Below are 17,235 nucleotides of genomic sequence, written 5' to 3' on the forward strand. Positions count from 1 at the left end.
CCTTGCTTAATGTAAACTCTACATTAAATTACCCTACTTGTTTTTCCATGTTAGCCAATGAGAATATTTAAGGAATCAAATTAAATTTGTTATACATTCATTTCCGCTAATTCAATGGTCAGATTTTTCGAACCAAATCACAATAGCATAAATAATGGTGGTAGAATTTTGATTAGAGGCCAGGCAGTTTGCTTATCCCATTCTTTCTGTCCTATATTGTTTGTATTTATTGGGGTGTAGGAAGTTAATATGTCATAACAAATGACCCCCAAACTTAGAGGCTTTAAACCATAAAAGTTTATTTCTCATTTACATCTATATGTTCACCATGGGCTGGTTGAGGCTTTGCCATTTGTTGCCTTCATAACTTGGACCTGGGCTGATGGAGATTCTGTCAGGGATATTGCAAGGCTCATAACGGAGGGGAAATGGAATCATGACGACTCGTGCTGAATTGTAAACTTCTGCCGAGAAGGGACATATCACTTTTTGTTCACATTTCATTGTCCGAAGCAAGTCACATGGCGAAACCTCTTAGCAGCAGAAGGGGGATGTATAATCCTCCCACTGAGAAACAGTGAATATTTTGAATAAATAATATAATATATCACACTGCTGCAAGCAAAGGGTCTTGCCTCTAGGGTTTTTGGTTTTGCCTGATTGGGCCTGGCACAATGTTTAATACCTAGACTGTTTGAGTCTCTAGCATATACAATTACAGATTGTCTAGTCTCGACTCTGGTACAAATAGATGACATTTCTCTCCCCCTGTATCTTCTAGGGTGCCTGTTTTTTGAAAGGATAAAATTAGAAATAAAAATCTCTCAGGGTAGCCTGTTTTTTGCACTATTTTCTAAATGATAAATATGTCTTTATCATTTATAAAGACATATATGTGCATATATATATACACACATATATATACACAAAAAAGTATATACACACACACACATACATATATTAGGTTGGTGCAAAAGTAATTGTCATTTTTGCCTTTGAAAGTAATGGCAAAACCCACAATTACTTTTGCACCAACCTAACGTGCATGTGTGTGTGTGTGTGTGTGTGTGTACATACATACATGTATATGTACATATATGACCTTGGAAGAGATGTGAGGTATGGTAGAGGTTTACTTCTTAGAATTGTTTTGAGGATTAAATGAGATGATTTGCAAGCAGTCTTTAGCAGTATGTCTGGCACATGGTAAGTGCTCAATAAATATTATTAGTATTATTTCAAGCATAATATATTTTGATATCTTTAGAGCTCAACTGATACTTGAACAGTCATGTAAAGAAATGATTTACTTTAAAAAACACTTGAAAAACTATCCTATTAGATGAATTTATTTTTTATTATAACAATGCACGTAGACACACGTACAAACATATACACAACTAGAAAGGATATATGTGAGACACATATGTATTTAGTCATAAACAGAGCAAAATAAATGTGCCAAATCATTTGAAGAGCCTTTGCAATAAATCTGCACCCGCTAATCCACCATTATCTTCCAAAATTTCATGGTTACTTTGTTGGCGTACATAGACAAATGTTTCCACTCCTTCAGTAGGACACTAATTCTAACTCTGGCCTCCCATTAACTGCAAAACATCTCATGCAACGTTATTCTGCAGGTTTAGCTGACTTTATTGCTTAACATCAAGAAATTCACTTAAATGTTAATAGTTTGAAATGGAATTGAACTCTCTTGAACTGAAATTTTTATTAAAGCACACATGGTTTTCAAATTGAAGGAACAAAATATTCCGTAAAATATGTTTTAAATTTAATGAACTCAAGACTGTTAGCAATCATTTGAATCACAATGAAATCAACATGTGTGGCAAAGATTTGTCTACTCTGGTAACCAGCAATGCATTTGTGCACCAATTTTTACTTTCCATTTTATAGAACTATAACAAAATAGAACTTCAGCTCAGTTCTTGAAATCATGGACAAAACTTTGCAGAAAAAGAAATGAGTCATATCATTCAATACCATATGTACAGCTGAGTTGACTTTTATCCAAAGTCATTATATATTTCTTTGCCTTCTCCTCTAAAGAAATATTTTCCTTATGGTAGAAATCCAATTATTTTTTCCCTTGTAACTGAAATTTTCTGTTTTCATGAGGCCAAAGCAGAGTAAATAAGATACAAATGGAGAGGGCTGAGCAAGAAATAGTTGGAGAACAGAATTATATGGGAGCTCCTCCTTGTATGTAGGGGGCACAGGTATGAATGCATGTGCTAGAATAGGTTTTCCTCACTGAAACAAGTCATCACAGAATCACTATATGAATTAATGTTCTGGAAAATGAAATAATTCCTTCCCACTGATTTATAACTATAGAGATATTTATTTTTTTCTGATCAACCTTTAACATTGTGACCACATTTTCCAACTTTGAAATTATCAATCTTGAATATGTCAATAAGAATTGGGAAGTACAGTATAGAACCTTGAGATCAACCAGTGCTTTTGTAAAATGAAATGTACTAATTTAATGGTAGTAATAACTCTCAGTTGCTCTGTTTTATAAGTTGATCTTTTAATGTTTTGTTATATGCTATTTTTCTTGGAAGTGAATGTATAATGAAAGCCCCATTTGTAATATGAATGATTACCCTGTAATTTATCTCCTTTAGAGGTGTAGACCAATTGCAAGTTAAATATCAGGAAATGCAGGATGGATGAACACTTCTCTGGGACTGGGAATCAGCTGAGTCTAAGGAATTTTGCCAGAATAGTATGGCTCATAATGTTGGTGGGACACATGGCTCCATAAAAGTCCCACCCATCTTGTGTAAGGGAGGACTTTCACCTTTTCATCCCTGGTTCCCATGGCGACTGGTATATTGTTGGTTTTTGGCATAATAGTGGCACTGCAGCATATCATGTTAAATTACAGCTAGGGACTCAGCTGCAAATGCTTTTGCTTCCTGATTTATGGGAGATAGCATGATTGAGAGAAAAGAATTTGTAAGTAGCAATTAGAGGAGCAGAGGTAAAGAAGTGCACTGAGATATATATATTTTTTTCAGTGAAATGCAGTTAATGGAGCATGTCAATGAAAAGGATTTTCCATTTTTAGGCTAGCTAGTATGTCCCCTGTTTAATAAAATAAGACTGAAGTGTGCCTTTTACTTTCTATACAGTCTGACAAAGGTAATTTAGAATGGAGCTTTTCGATGTGTGTAGGCTGCTGCTGCCAGGATTTATGTCTTCATGAATGAAATACAATTGCAGATGCCTTCTCAAGCTGATTGATAGGCAATAAAAACGTGAAACAAGAGCTCAATCTCCAAGAAACAAGAAAAAGTTGTGTTTGTTAAATGGGGCAGAGAGATATCTGCTATCCTCTTGTGATTTTTGTGTCTATTTCAGTGCCTATGTAGATTTGTGCTATGGCACATGAAACCAGGTATATATTACCAATGTAACATGCTTCATTTGAATTGCAACATTTTCAGTGAACTGCATATCCCATAGTGCTTAGAGCCAATCTAAAATTTCTGACTGATTAGAATTGTCTGCATTTGTAAATCACTGAGGCTGGACCTGGAAAGAAAAGGGATTTGGCGCTTCTGGGGCCCCTGGTACACATTGTGCTTAATAGAAGAATTTTGATTCAGATCCTTGTTTGATGCTGAAATTATTCTTTTTTCTCCCCATATAAAATCTGTCTCCTGAAAATTGAACGCAAATTCTACAAGTGGCACAATATAGATCATTGTTTATTATGCAACACATTCCTTCTTCTCTCCCCTTTTCCATTCTTAAAAATATTTTTTGCATCTTTGCTTATCTTTACTTACCCTACAAGGATATTGCTCTCTGTTGTGAAGATAGACAAAACTGAATAATTTTGATGCAATGCATCTGGACAACAGTAGATAATGTTTATTACAGAGGATTAGGTCTGTATAAGATATCTGGAGAGACAGAGTCAGTAACTCTGTTAGGATTGAGGATGAGTCAAGGAAGACTTTACCTAAGAGCACAAATAGAAAGAAAATTTCAGGCATGGAGAATAGACAGTGACTCAAAGACATGAAAGAGTAAGGTATTTCCAGTTGATTAGCTTTGGTCAAGACTCCAAGGAAGGCTGAATAACAAAGGGTAATGACATCAACCTTCCCATACTACTAAGCTGGTTTACCATGTTGCCTTGATATTGTGAAAATTGATGGACCCTTAGGACAAAACATACAGTCGGGAGCAAAGGCTCAACCTTAAATGTACTCTTGATGAAAGTCTCAGGTGCTGGAATGACTGTAACATGAGGATAGACAAGATGCACATTGATAAAGAAGTTTCAAATATTTGGTGCAGAGAATAAGAAGCTCCCCAGTTTTGGAGAAAGGATTACCAACAGAAAGGATGATCATTAGTAAAAGGTTATTCTGAGGCTTCTCTCTTGGATTACTGATGATGTTGATGCAGGTATAGAACAAGTTAAGTTTGAAGTATTGATGAGCCAAGATAATTGTCTTATAATTAGAAATATATATTTCATTCTAGGGCAGAAACTGAAATTGCAGATACAGATTTGAGAATGTCCATCATAGAGCTGGTAGTTAAAGCCATGGAGTAGTGGATGAGAATACCCAAAATTGCTGTACATGAAACTCTAGAAAGCCACAACATTTACTTCGTGGTCAAGAAGGAAACTGAGAGAGAGAGGGTAATAATGATTGGCCTTTGTCCATGGTCAGCTGAGCAATAATTTCCCCCTTTCCCCTTCCTAACTGTGCCCAGGTTTTTGTCTGGGTATCCATACATCTTCCCATTATGTTGCCGAGATTCCGTAGGAATCTGTCTCAAACTTAGCTCTAGGGATGAGCCATGGTTTATACAGCCATTCAGACTAACCTTATACCACTGCCATAATGATTAATTCAAATAACCCAAGCCTAAGTAACATGGCATTTTTGGGATGGGAGGGGCAAAAGATCTAATTGAATTTAATTGGACATGATGGGAAATTTGCTGGATGGAGGTTTCTGGGGAAAAAATATCTTCTGAAAGACAGTCTGTTCATTCTGAAAGGTGTGACATGTTAATGTGAAACTTGGAGCTGTTACAGTATAGGATAAAACTGACACCAGAGATGCAGCTAGAAGGAAAGAAACCAGGTCCTTGGACAAGCTGCCTAATCCAATCAGGTCTGACTTCTGCCTTATCTGGAAATTTCATTCACATTGACTTATATGTTGTTGTTATTTAGAACAATTTTATTCAAGTTTTTCTTTGTTTGAAATGGAAAGCATCCTGATAAGTGCAAATGAACAACATGAAGAATGTAGTTAATAATATTGTATTGCATATTGAAAATTTGCTGTGACAGTAAATTTTAGGTGCTCTTACCACACACACACACACACTCCCAAAGTGACTATGGAAGTTTCTGCTGTATGTGTATATAAAACACCATGCTGTATACCTTAAATACATACAATTAAAAAGGGACATGTTGAAATAAGACATTAAGAAAATGTTAAATACCACAGAAACCCTTAGGCATGAGTTTGGCAATTGCAGTTCATTCTCTATCTTTGCTAGATTAGCCCTGTTTGGGGAGAGGGATGGAAGCAGATTTCAGTAGATAGAAGAGTGAATGGTGGATAATAAAATGAAGACAGCAAATTTCATAAAGGCAAGCATTTTTGTCTTTCTAAAATGTATGACCGAATCCCCAGCCCCTGGAAGAGTACATGAGAAACAGTATGCACTTACCATGAACTGGACAGTGGATGAATGTGCAGACATTAGTTGCACATTTCTCATTTAAGAAGTGTCAGAAGAAGAGAATAGAAAGAGTGTGGCAACATGCTGAAAGAATAGGGTAAGTAAAAAAAATTTAAAATTAGAAAAAATTTTAGTTTGTGATAGTCCTTACTATGTCATTAGAAGAAATTCAGGAAAATATAAAAGATAATAGAAAAAGTTAAGAAATGTGAAGAATAGGCCGATAAAATTTTTGAGAAGGTAAAAGATGCAAAGAGAAAATCTAGCAAGTTTCCAAAGAGGCAAAACAAAAAATAATAATAAGCTACTTACAATGGAAGAAAAATGGGATTTGAATTCTGGAAAGAAAGAGATGGTGGACTAACTGGCTGTAGACCAGTAGGAGGAGAGGGCTATAAGCTGGGAATGTGGATATAATTCATCTGCTAAAGGTAAAGAAAGATATGTATGGATTTGTGAGAATTCGGAGAATATGTCATGTATATACCCCAAATGGGAAAGATAAAAAAATAAATAAATCTTTCATCAGAAGGAAACTCCAGCCTGGGAGTGGTGGCACATGCCTGTGGTCCCAGTTACTTGGGAGGCTGAGGTGGGAGGATCACTTGGTCTTGGTCCTGGGAAGTTCAGGATGCAGTGAGCCTTGACTGTGCTGTACAATGCAGCCTGGGTAACAGAGCAAGACCTTGTCTCAAAAAAAAAAAAAAGAAACTTCCACATAGGTGACTGTAAATCAAAAAAAGAATAGCAAGCAAGCAATAAACTTTAAAATGTATAAAATGTACCCAAAAATACATAACCAAGGGGATACAAAATATTTATAAATAAATAGTAGTGATAAGATAACAAGGAATGCATGTTTTAAGTGCTAAATACAAATTGTTGAAACAGAAGGGACATTCAGAAAGGAAAAACTGCAGTTACTGAATGTTCACCAAAACTTAGGATGGAGGCGCATTCTACAGAGTTCATCACTAAGAGGGAGAACAGAGAAACAACAGTCTCTCAGAGGCTTTTTTCTTACCTAGGAAGAAAAACACCACCACCACCACCACCATGGGGAATTAACACATCGCAGTCAGGAAAATAGCTGTTATTTTGGTTTCATATAAAAAGAGATAAATGAGATGTAAGAAGTTGGAAAAGAGAAAGTAAATACTCATAGAATGGAAAACTACAGAATTTCATATTAAGTCTAAGGAAAACGAGGAATAAATAGCAAAACATCAAAAGCAAGCAAAAAAAAATAGTGTAAGCAATATTAAAGAAGCAACAACGAAGTAAAACAGTACTAAACAGTAAGATGTAAGGAATGAAACAAAGTAAATAAAAGTTATGTTAAATGTGACTTGGCCAAATTCTCTTGTTGAAAAATTGAAACTGAGAGACTTTAAAAAAAAACCCAGATATAGTCAGTAATGAAACACTGAAAGTTATGAAGAAAGTTTAAAAAGAGAAGCCAGACAAAGGCAGACAAAGAGACAGAATGGCAATATTATTAGGTGGGGTAGAATTTAAGATTAAATGCATCAAATATGTATATGTGACCAAAGAATTAGTCAGATCTGTCAACTCTCTTGAGAAAAAAGAGATTTCTATGTGCAAAATGATAGATGTAGAGAAAATAATATGAAAATAATTTTTGTAAAACAATTTTCCATCCCTAGGTACGTGTAAATGTGCATGTGTGTATGTTATTCTATGAGCAAAAGGAAAACAGACTAGTGTTTAGTATTGGCTACCTAGAAGGGACTGGGGCAGCTTGCACAGGATCAGGTGCAGGTGAGACTGGAGGAAGAAAAATGAAGTTTCGGTAACAGCTGACTTTGGACAAATGCATTGGTAACCTCCCCACCCCGCCCCCATCAGCTTCTTCCTAAAGACTTAGGATACAGGCCCTGGATTCAGGAGACATTGGAGAATGACATCAAAGCTCGGGGCAAGTTCCATAGAAAAGGTTCTAGAACTGACCCACAGCTGCCTGCTTAGCTACACTACTTAGGAGAATAAATTCCTTTTTATTTTGTTGCATATAAGTATACAAAGAAAACTGCAAATAGCATTAAAAAAATTAAAGTGTAAAAACAGATGCTTGATTCCAATAACAGCTGGTTGGGTTGTCTTGAGGCCTAGAAAATTTTCAAATTGTCCTGGATGAATACATGTTAAGGAGTGTTATTAAGTCAATTTTCCAGAGTCCTAGTGTCATAGGGCTAATGTAAGACCCGAGGGTCAAGTACAGAGAGAACAGCAGTACACACCAAACACTTGGGATCTTTGCTTCATCCCTTCACTGACATTTCCTACCTGCAGATAAGTTTTGAACAGATACACATACAGATTTTCCTGTTGTTTCCCCAGCCCCAGATAATTGCTTTGAATATTCTGCAAAGGTCTGGAGTCACTTTTATTTGGGTGATTTTAAGTTAGAAACAATATAGTGTATAAAATCTTGGTAATTTAGAATTTTCTCTATTTCAAGGTCCAGTAATTATGACCACGACTTACATAATTATTGGAGGACAAACTCTCTAACCAGGATATAAGAGATTCTCTGGTATGAAAAAGCAAATTAACTTTGTGATATATTTAGATCAATTTAGAAGTAAGATGGATATTTTTTCTTTCTACAGCTAGAGAAGTTAGCCAGCCAGAAAGCCCCCTGCTTAAAAGAGAATCCACAAAAAGGATGAGTTCATTTACAGACGGATGGATTGATTATAAGGGTGATGCTGGTGAGCACACTTATAAATTACATGTGTAACTTTAACTTCTGAAAACAAACATTTTTTATTTACATGGTTGAGAGTGGCTTTCTATAACAAATGTTTCATAAGGTTTGTGATTATTAAAAGCTTTATGGTTAAAAGTTACATTCCTTTGTGATTAAACCAAACGGTTAGTTAAGCAGTTGAATATGAAGGTGAGGAGCTTTGATCATGCTCATAAGAAACAGAGCATGTAGATTTCAACTTAAATGAGACAATAGATCCTTATGGCTAACCTCTGTATCACAGGCCATTGCTCTCTGTCATCCTTTAGGCTCTACCAGGAGAAGCAGTGGCAGGGTACTGAAGATTGGAGGTGAGTGTTTGCCCCCCAGCTTCCTCCCTGACCTACTGCCATAGGTTGACTGCTTTTTGTTTCTGGAAGTCATGGACTTCTGTCCAGCAACCTCTTTACAGACAACTCTCTTTGGATCCCAGTAACCTCCCCTTTCCTGTGCACCTTTTGGCTTGTGAGTGGTAATGGCCCTGCTATAGCCCTCGGCTACTGCACTCTGCTCTAGGCTGTACATAGCAACTCATTGAGCTCTCCTTAATGCCTAGTTTGTGCCTAATGGTTACTGTTAGGCCCCTGACTGATGCCATGTGCTGTAATCTTCTAGATGCTATTCACAAGTGCAATTTTAACACAGGACTTTTTAACTTATGTTAACAAGATAGTTCTCAAAACAATTCTCATCAAATACAATTGTACCTTACATTTTCACAATCCAGGCCAACCAAAGAATTGAAGTTACTCGTCCTGATTTCCAGAGTTATAGCTTGCTTTATTCATGGATAATCAGAGGCCATCTAATTATGATGTGGACTCTATAACCTACAGTGTGTTATTACTTTGAATATTCCCAGGTTTACTACTTTATCTCTCTAGACTGTGGAATTAACACGTTGACATTTTCTGGCAATTATATGTGTTTAACAGAATCTTGGGCAGTTCTAAGTGACAATGATTTATTACTTTGTCCTTGTTTGTGAGCCTGTCAGTCTCAGTGGAGCTTCTTGGAGTGCATAAGAGAACGCATGTGCATCCCCTCTAAAGGGAAGGCATATCCATGTCTGTGTGTTGTGGGTCGTGATGGAGAGTGATCCTGTTCATCCATTTATTTATTCAATTAAGAATTTGTGAACATATGAAGGCTTGCATCCATAGATAGTGAACTAGAGATTTTTTTCTAGCTCCAGACCCTTCAGTGTAGCTGATGACAGCAATGTGTTTCTCAAACTGAGAAAATCCTGAAGAGCTTGATGGACAATAACCAGCCACTAGTGGGTGAGTTACCTGACAACCCAACAGGCAAATAGATGAAGAATTTTTGCAAATCTTAACCTGAAATGTTGGTTTGGGTATAGGAAAAACTCCTGCCAGTAAATACAACACACAGACTGAACTGTGATTGGGATGTGACTGCTTCTTGACATGAAACAGATGATGGAAGCTTTTGGATATGATTTTTGACCACCTAATTAGTGGTGCATGGTTCATTGCTGGCATCTTCTTCCAGAGGCCTTGCTCAGAGATGGGAGAAGGAAGGAAGGAATTGGAAGTTGTATTAGTCTGTTCTCACATTACTGTAAAGAACTAGCTGAGACTGGATAATTTACAAAGAAAGGAGGTTTAATTGACTCACAATTCCACAGGCTGTACAGAAAGCATGCTTGGGAGGCCTCAGGAAACTTACAATCATGGCAGAAGGGTGAAGGGAAAGCAAGCACATTCTTCACTTGGCAGAGCAGGAGAGAGAACCATGGGGAAAAACCAAATCTCATGAGAACTCACTATCATGAGAAACAGCAAGAGGAAAATCCACCCTCATAATCCATCTCCCAGCAGGTTTCTCCCTCAACATTGGGAATTACATTTTGGCATGAGATTTGGGTGGAGACAGAGCCAAACCATATTAGCAGTGTCCCAACCAGAGGCCAACTTCTGTTTAGAGGCATTCTTTGAGTATAATGGTGTAATAAACAGGAGAAATTTGGAGCCCCAAGACAATTTTCCCCTGGATAAAAAAAGAAATGAGGGCTACTTTAGAAGACAGCGTGGCAGTTTCTTAACATAATCTTACCATAGAATCCAGCAATAACACTTCTTGGTACTTATAAGTTAAAATGCATGTCCACCCAAAACCCTCACATGGATGTTTATAGCAGTTTTATTCATAATTGCCAAAACTTGGAAGCAACCAAAATGTTCTTCAGTAAGTGAATAATAAATGTGGAACATCTAGACAATGGAATATTACTCAGCACTAAAAAGAAATAAACTATCAGGTCATGTAAAGAAATAGAAGAACATTAAAAGCATGTTACTTGACATCTCACTTCAGGAGAAGTCAATCTGCAAAACTACATACTGTATGACTCCAACTACAGGATGTTCTGGAAAAGGCAAAGCCCTAGAGACATGAAAACAATCAGTGGTTGGCAGGGGTTAGTGAAGATGAATAGGGAGATTTCTTTCTAGGGGATTTTTAGGGCAGTGAAAGTATTCTCATACTATACTGGGGAGTACATGTCATTATACAGTTGTCTAAACATATAGAATGTATAAGATCGAGAGTGAAACCTAATGTTAACGATAGACTTTGGATATAATGACATCAATGTAGGTTCACTGACTGTAACAAATGTACTACCCTGGTGGAGATGTTGATAGTGAGGAATACTCTGTGTGTGTGGGAGGGCAGGGGGCAGGTAAGGACAGGGGTATAGGGGGACTCTATACTTTCTGCTCAGTTTTCCTGTGAACCTAAACTTTTCTTAAAAAGAAACCCAGATTTAAACCTGAATTGAGTAGGCAAGGCAATGTGTCTTTTGGAGTCTGTGGTCACAGATAAAGCGTGTTCAGACAGCCTCTGTCTAAGCCCTGTGAGCCTTCCACACTGTGTATCACACTAATACAGCAGGTGTCAGACCGTAAAAGAGGGGAGAGGTCATTTAGCAGTCATGGGACATACTCCTGTCTCCAACTTACTCTCCTGAAGCATTCTAGGCCCACGAGAATCTAAGCTTACTAATGGTGGGAAGTTTAATAAACACTCTCAAGCTATTAAATGGTTTCTCTATGATTTCTAAAAACTGTGCCTAAATAACTGCTTGACACACTTTGGGATGTTCTATTTCTAGAGACAAAGGATCCATCATGAATTGGGTCTTTCAGAGAGAAAGAGAGTAAGATAGAATTTGTATTCACACCAAAAACCAGATGAAATATTTTGTGCTCTGACTGTACATCTTTGGAATGCTGGGACTTTGGGGCGGTATTTTCTGAAGCCCTTAATCTTTTAGTAGCTGCCAACTGGCCAAGAAAGAAAACAGCAGGAGGGCACATTTCTGTATATTACTATTCATAACCGTTTTGGATATTTTCCCCAGAGCAGTTGATACTCCTTTGACAGACAGTAAATAATTAATCATCATCTCATCCTTGCAGAACAAAATGACAGGTTTTTTCGATTTCACAGATGGGGGAAATGTGATCACTAACGGAGAGGAGACGGGCCTAGGACATGGGCCTGGGAGAAGCCCCAGAGGCTTTGTTTCATGGTCAAGTTGAACAGATTAGACTATTGGATGCTCACAGTGCTGCTGGCTGCTGCTTCCAAGAAAGATTGATATGTTTGTCTTGACATCTCACTTCAGGAGTGGATGGATACACAGGGCAGGATAAATTTGGAACAAAAGTGTTCTAACATTGCTCGTGCTCTACGTTCATTCGTCTCTTCAGGCAATTCAGCACATGCGTTTATCCCATTAATGGCTGGAGAAGAAGTCCAGATTACCTTCCAATTTACAGGATGCATATTAGTGGGTTGGAGCAGTAATGGTGATGAATTTTTCTCTGCTTAGGTTGTGCATGTATTTAGGGCCCTTGAAATCTGAGAATAGCCACACTGTAAGTAGCTGAGCCTCTTTCTCTAGTACCTGCTCAGATAGAATATGTTTCTAATCTAAACAAACGAATAAACAACCTATTCCATGCTGGAGAATTCTGAAGATGATGATTATGGCAAATTCTACTTCCAATTTTAGCTCTTTGTGGTGCATTGCCTTGATTTTATGGATTTAAATTTGCTTTAGGTTAAAAAATACCTTTATAATACACACACACATACACACACATGCTCATATGCATACACAGTAACACAATGTCAGCAAACCTAGCTAGTTTGAGCTTCAGAACATTTTGTTCTAGTGTTTCATGTGGCTGCTATAAGAATGTTATGGGAAATGTGGGGAAATGTCAGCATCCTATTGGCAGAGCAGCACTGGGGTAATTTTTCATGTCGAGTCTATTTCTCTACTGCAAACTGACATGGAGAAAATTGAACAGGTTCTTGATCTAATGCTTTTTGTCTCCTGTCTTGGTTACGTTTAGGCCAAGTACTTTTGGAGAAATGGTTGAGCTGAGCCTTCTGCTGAACTGTTTTGATTCTAAGGTCCCAAAGATTTTTTTTTCCCCCATAGACAGAGTCTCACTCTGTCACCCAAGCTGGAGTGCAGTGGTGCAATCTCGGCTCACTGCAACCTCTGCCTCCAGGGTTCAAGTGTTTCTCCTGCCTCAGCCTCCAAACTAGCTGAGACTACAGGTTCATGCCACCACGCCTGGCTAATTTTTGTATTTTTAGTACAGATGGGGTTCTCCACATTGGCCAGGCTGATCTCAAACTCTTGACTGTAGCAGGAAGTCAGGGACCCCAAACCGAGGGACCTGCTGAAGCCATGACAGAAGAATATAAATTGTGATGGTTTCATGGACATTTGTTAGTTCTACAAATTAATACTTTTATAATGTCTTATGCCTGTCTTTACTGTAATCTCTGAACATAAATTGTGAAGATTTCATGGACATTTATCACTTCCCCAATCAATGCTCATAATTTCCTATGCCTGTCTTTAATCTCTTAATCCTGTCATCTTCATAAGATGAGGATGTATGTCGCCTCAGGACTCAGTGATGATTGCGTTAACTGCACAAATTGTTCATAAAGCATGTGTGTTTGAACAATATGAAATCTGGGCACCTTAAGAACAGGATCACAGTGATTTTCAGGGAACAAGGGAGATAACCTTAAAGTCTGGCTGCCTGTAGGCTGGGCAGGACAGAGCCATATTTCTCTTATTACCAAAAACGGGTAAGATAAATATCGCTGAATTCTTTCCCCAGTATTAACAGCCCCAGGAAAAGAATGCATTCCCAGGGGGCCCCTAAAATGGCCACTTCAGGGGTGTCTGCCTTATGCAATTGCACATAAGGGAGGAAACACACCCTGGTCTCCTGCAGTGCCCCCAGGCTTGCTAGGATTAGGAAATTCCAGCCTGGCAAATTCTAATCAGACCGGTTCTCTGCTCTTGAACCCTGTTAAGATGTTTATCAATGACAATGCGTGCACAGCGGGACATGGACGTTCATTAGTGATTCTTGTTTCTCCCTGACCTTGTGACCTTGCCCTGCCCATTTGTCTTGTGATATTTTGTTGCCCTTGAAGCATGTGATGTCTGTGACCCACACCCTATTCCTACACTCCCTCCCCTTTGAAAATCACTAATAAAAACTTGGTGGTTTTATGACTCAGGGGGCATCACAGAACCTGCTGACATGTGATGTCTGCCCCGCACACCCAGCTTTAAAATTTCTCTCTTTTGTACTCTTTCCTTTTATTTCTCAGACCGGCTGACACTTAGTGAAATAGAAAAGAACCTACATTAATTATTGGGGGCGGGTTCCCCTGACACTTGACCTCAAGTGATCTGGCTGCCCCAGTCTGACAAAGTGCTGGGATTATAGGCATGAGCCAGTGCAGCTGGCCAGATCCCAAAGATTAAATTGTATAAATGGCAACAGCAGCCAAGAGCCAGAAACACTGAAAAGTAGTGTAGAGTAGGGATTGAAAATGGCTTTGTATTTTGGAGTTTCATTTTTAGAATCTCAGCTTTGACCTTGGGTTGTTGCACAATTTTGGGCAAGCTTTAATTTTTTCCATGAACATTTAGGATAGTTTCTGCCCTATAATGAATATTCAATCTGTAGTGCAATGATATTGACGATTTTGTATGGGCAACAGACTGACTTTCTTTTTAAATCAGAACCTGGCAATCATTTCCTGCCTCCTTGACAGGGTTACAGATTCTGAATATCTGAGATTAGGGCCAAGGTGTCTGCGTTTTAGAAAGTTCCATAGATGGTTGTGTAAGGAGTGGATAGAAAATTATCTTTCTGTGTTTGGAGATTCTCTGACCTCACTCAGCTTAGTCTCTGAACATCTATCTCCGATAACATCAGGACTTACTCCATGTAGCTAAACTCTAGTCCCGACTCAGCACTTACATATTACTATACAATCCCTGCCTCACTGCCACAACCATTTCTCTGACCTGCTTCAGAACACTACACTTCAGGGAATAGAGGGAGTGCTGCTAGTAAGACAGCATTCAAAATGAAATGCTAGTTAGTCTGAGGCAGGACAGATCTTCTGTGTAGATATTTAGCTGATGAGGTGTTAAACTAGGAGTGGTAGAATCATATAATGCATGATGAATCTTGTATAAGCAAAGTTGAAAAACAAACTGTTCTGATTCATCTGTACTTGTTGCTGAAATAATTTTACCTTAACTCCTTATTTTTCTGTGTGCGTTAGGTCTGCAAGAGGGTACTGAACTAAAATCCTCAGATTGGAATTTGCTGTGCTAACTATATGCATTGTTTGGAGAACAGCGAACATTCAAAATTGTCTTCACCTGTGGGCAGTCCCGGTTCATAGAGGTGGCAGGATGGAGATTGAGCACAGGTGAGTAGAGCATGGTCATTCATGGACTTTCCAAGTGTAGTAGGACTAAACCCTTACAGCTGGGGAACACTGGGAGAGCGTGAAGACAATCTCAGAGACTTGGTACCATGGTCAAGGAATTACACTCCTGGGAGAGATTTCTAGAAGTGGAACATGGAATCAGAAGTACAATGATGTGACTCTGGGTAAATTTCTATGATGTAGTCGCAGGAGGACAGGCAAAAGTGCCCTATAATTAAATGAATGGGCATCAAAAATAATGAACAGGCTGAAAATAAGAAGAAAGCCTGGGGATGCCACTTTTTCTTTGGAAAAAAAATTGTTCTTTGTTATTTTAAGTTCCAGGATACATGGGTAGAATGTGCAGGTTTGTTACATAGGTACACATGTGCCACGGTGGTTTGCTGCACCTATCAACCCATCACCTAGGTTTTAAGCCCCAGATGTATTAGGTATTTGTTCTAATGCTCTCCCTTCCCTTGCCTCCAACCCCACGACAGGACCTGGTATGTGATGTTCCCCTGTCTGTGTCCATGTGTTCTCCTTATTCAACTCCCACTTATGAATGAGAACATGGCGTGTTTGGTTTTCTGTTTGTGTGTTAGTTTCCTGAGAATAATGGGATGCCGCTTTTTCATGTTGGGGATAACCTAATGCTACAACCCCTTCAAGATAGGGCTTAAGTACTTCCTGTTTCAAGGAATCGTCAGTCAAGGAGATTAGTAGATATAATTGTGGGGAATCTTGGAAAAAACAGAGACCAAAGCAAAAAGGAGAGAGCTCTCACCACCAGAGCATTTCCATCTTTGAAGTTTTCTAAATGCAGTTTGCAAAGTATCATCACAGGGGAGGACCGACATCAGCTAGCATTTATTGATCACTTACTCTGTGCCAGGAGTTAGCCTAAGTATTTGACATGTGCCATCTCTTTATTCTTTCCAGCAGCTGTATTGGTAGATTTCTTTTATCTCTCTTTGGCCAGTCAGGAGACGACGTTTCAGAGAAGTTATTGTGTCTAGGTGACACAGGTGTAAGTAGAGGCAATAGAATTCAGACCCAGATGTGTTAACTATTCTTTATCTCCTGATTTTAGGTATTATTTATCAATCTGTGCTAAATCACAATAGTCCTTCCTGAAGTAATTTTCCAAATTTCTTTCCATTGTACTGTCAGCCTATCTAGAAAGAAAATGAAGAAATATAATACACTTTATATCTCTATGTCACTATCATCTATCTTGCTATCTTCCTTTACCACTCTCTCTCTAATTTATGTCTATATAGTGTTAAAAGAGCATCAGTTATTATATAAATACTGAGTTTATATTAAATTATATAAATCCTATTCTGTCTTAAACACGTAGTAAGATATTCTCCTTGGACTCAAGAAATGTATAGTCCAGTTGGAACAATAAGACAAATGCCATAATAACATACTGAAGGCCGCAGGTATCACATGCTATACAGTGAGGCAAAATACTAAGGTCTAAAAGTAGGGACGACCTCTTTGATATTGAGAATAATATTATAGGCAAGGGAGCAGTTCAGCTAGTTCATAGTATTTTGTTAAAAATCAGCTAATTTGACTGGGCGTGGTGGCTCATGCCTGTAATCCCAGCACTTTGGGAGGCCAAGGCAGGTGGATCACAAGGTCAAGAGTTCAAGACCAGCCTGGCCAATATGATGAAACCCTGTCTCTACTAAAAATACGAAAATTAGCCAGGCATGATGGTGGGTGCCTGTAGTCCCAGCTACTCAGGAGGCTGAGGCAGGAAAATTGCTTGAACCCAAGAAGTAGAGGTTGCAGTGAGCCGAGATCACGCCATTGTATTCCAGGCTGGGTGACAGAGCGAGACTCCATCTCAAAAAAAAAAAAAAAAAAAAAAAAAAAAAAAAATCAGC

The sequence above is a fragment of the Trachypithecus francoisi genome, unplaced genomic scaffold, assembly GCF_009764315.1.
Source record: "Trachypithecus francoisi isolate TF-2019V2 unplaced genomic scaffold, Tfra_2.0 Lachesis_group7, whole genome shotgun sequence".
Classification (NCBI taxonomy): Eukaryota; Metazoa; Chordata; class Mammalia; order Primates; family Cercopithecidae; genus Trachypithecus; species Trachypithecus francoisi.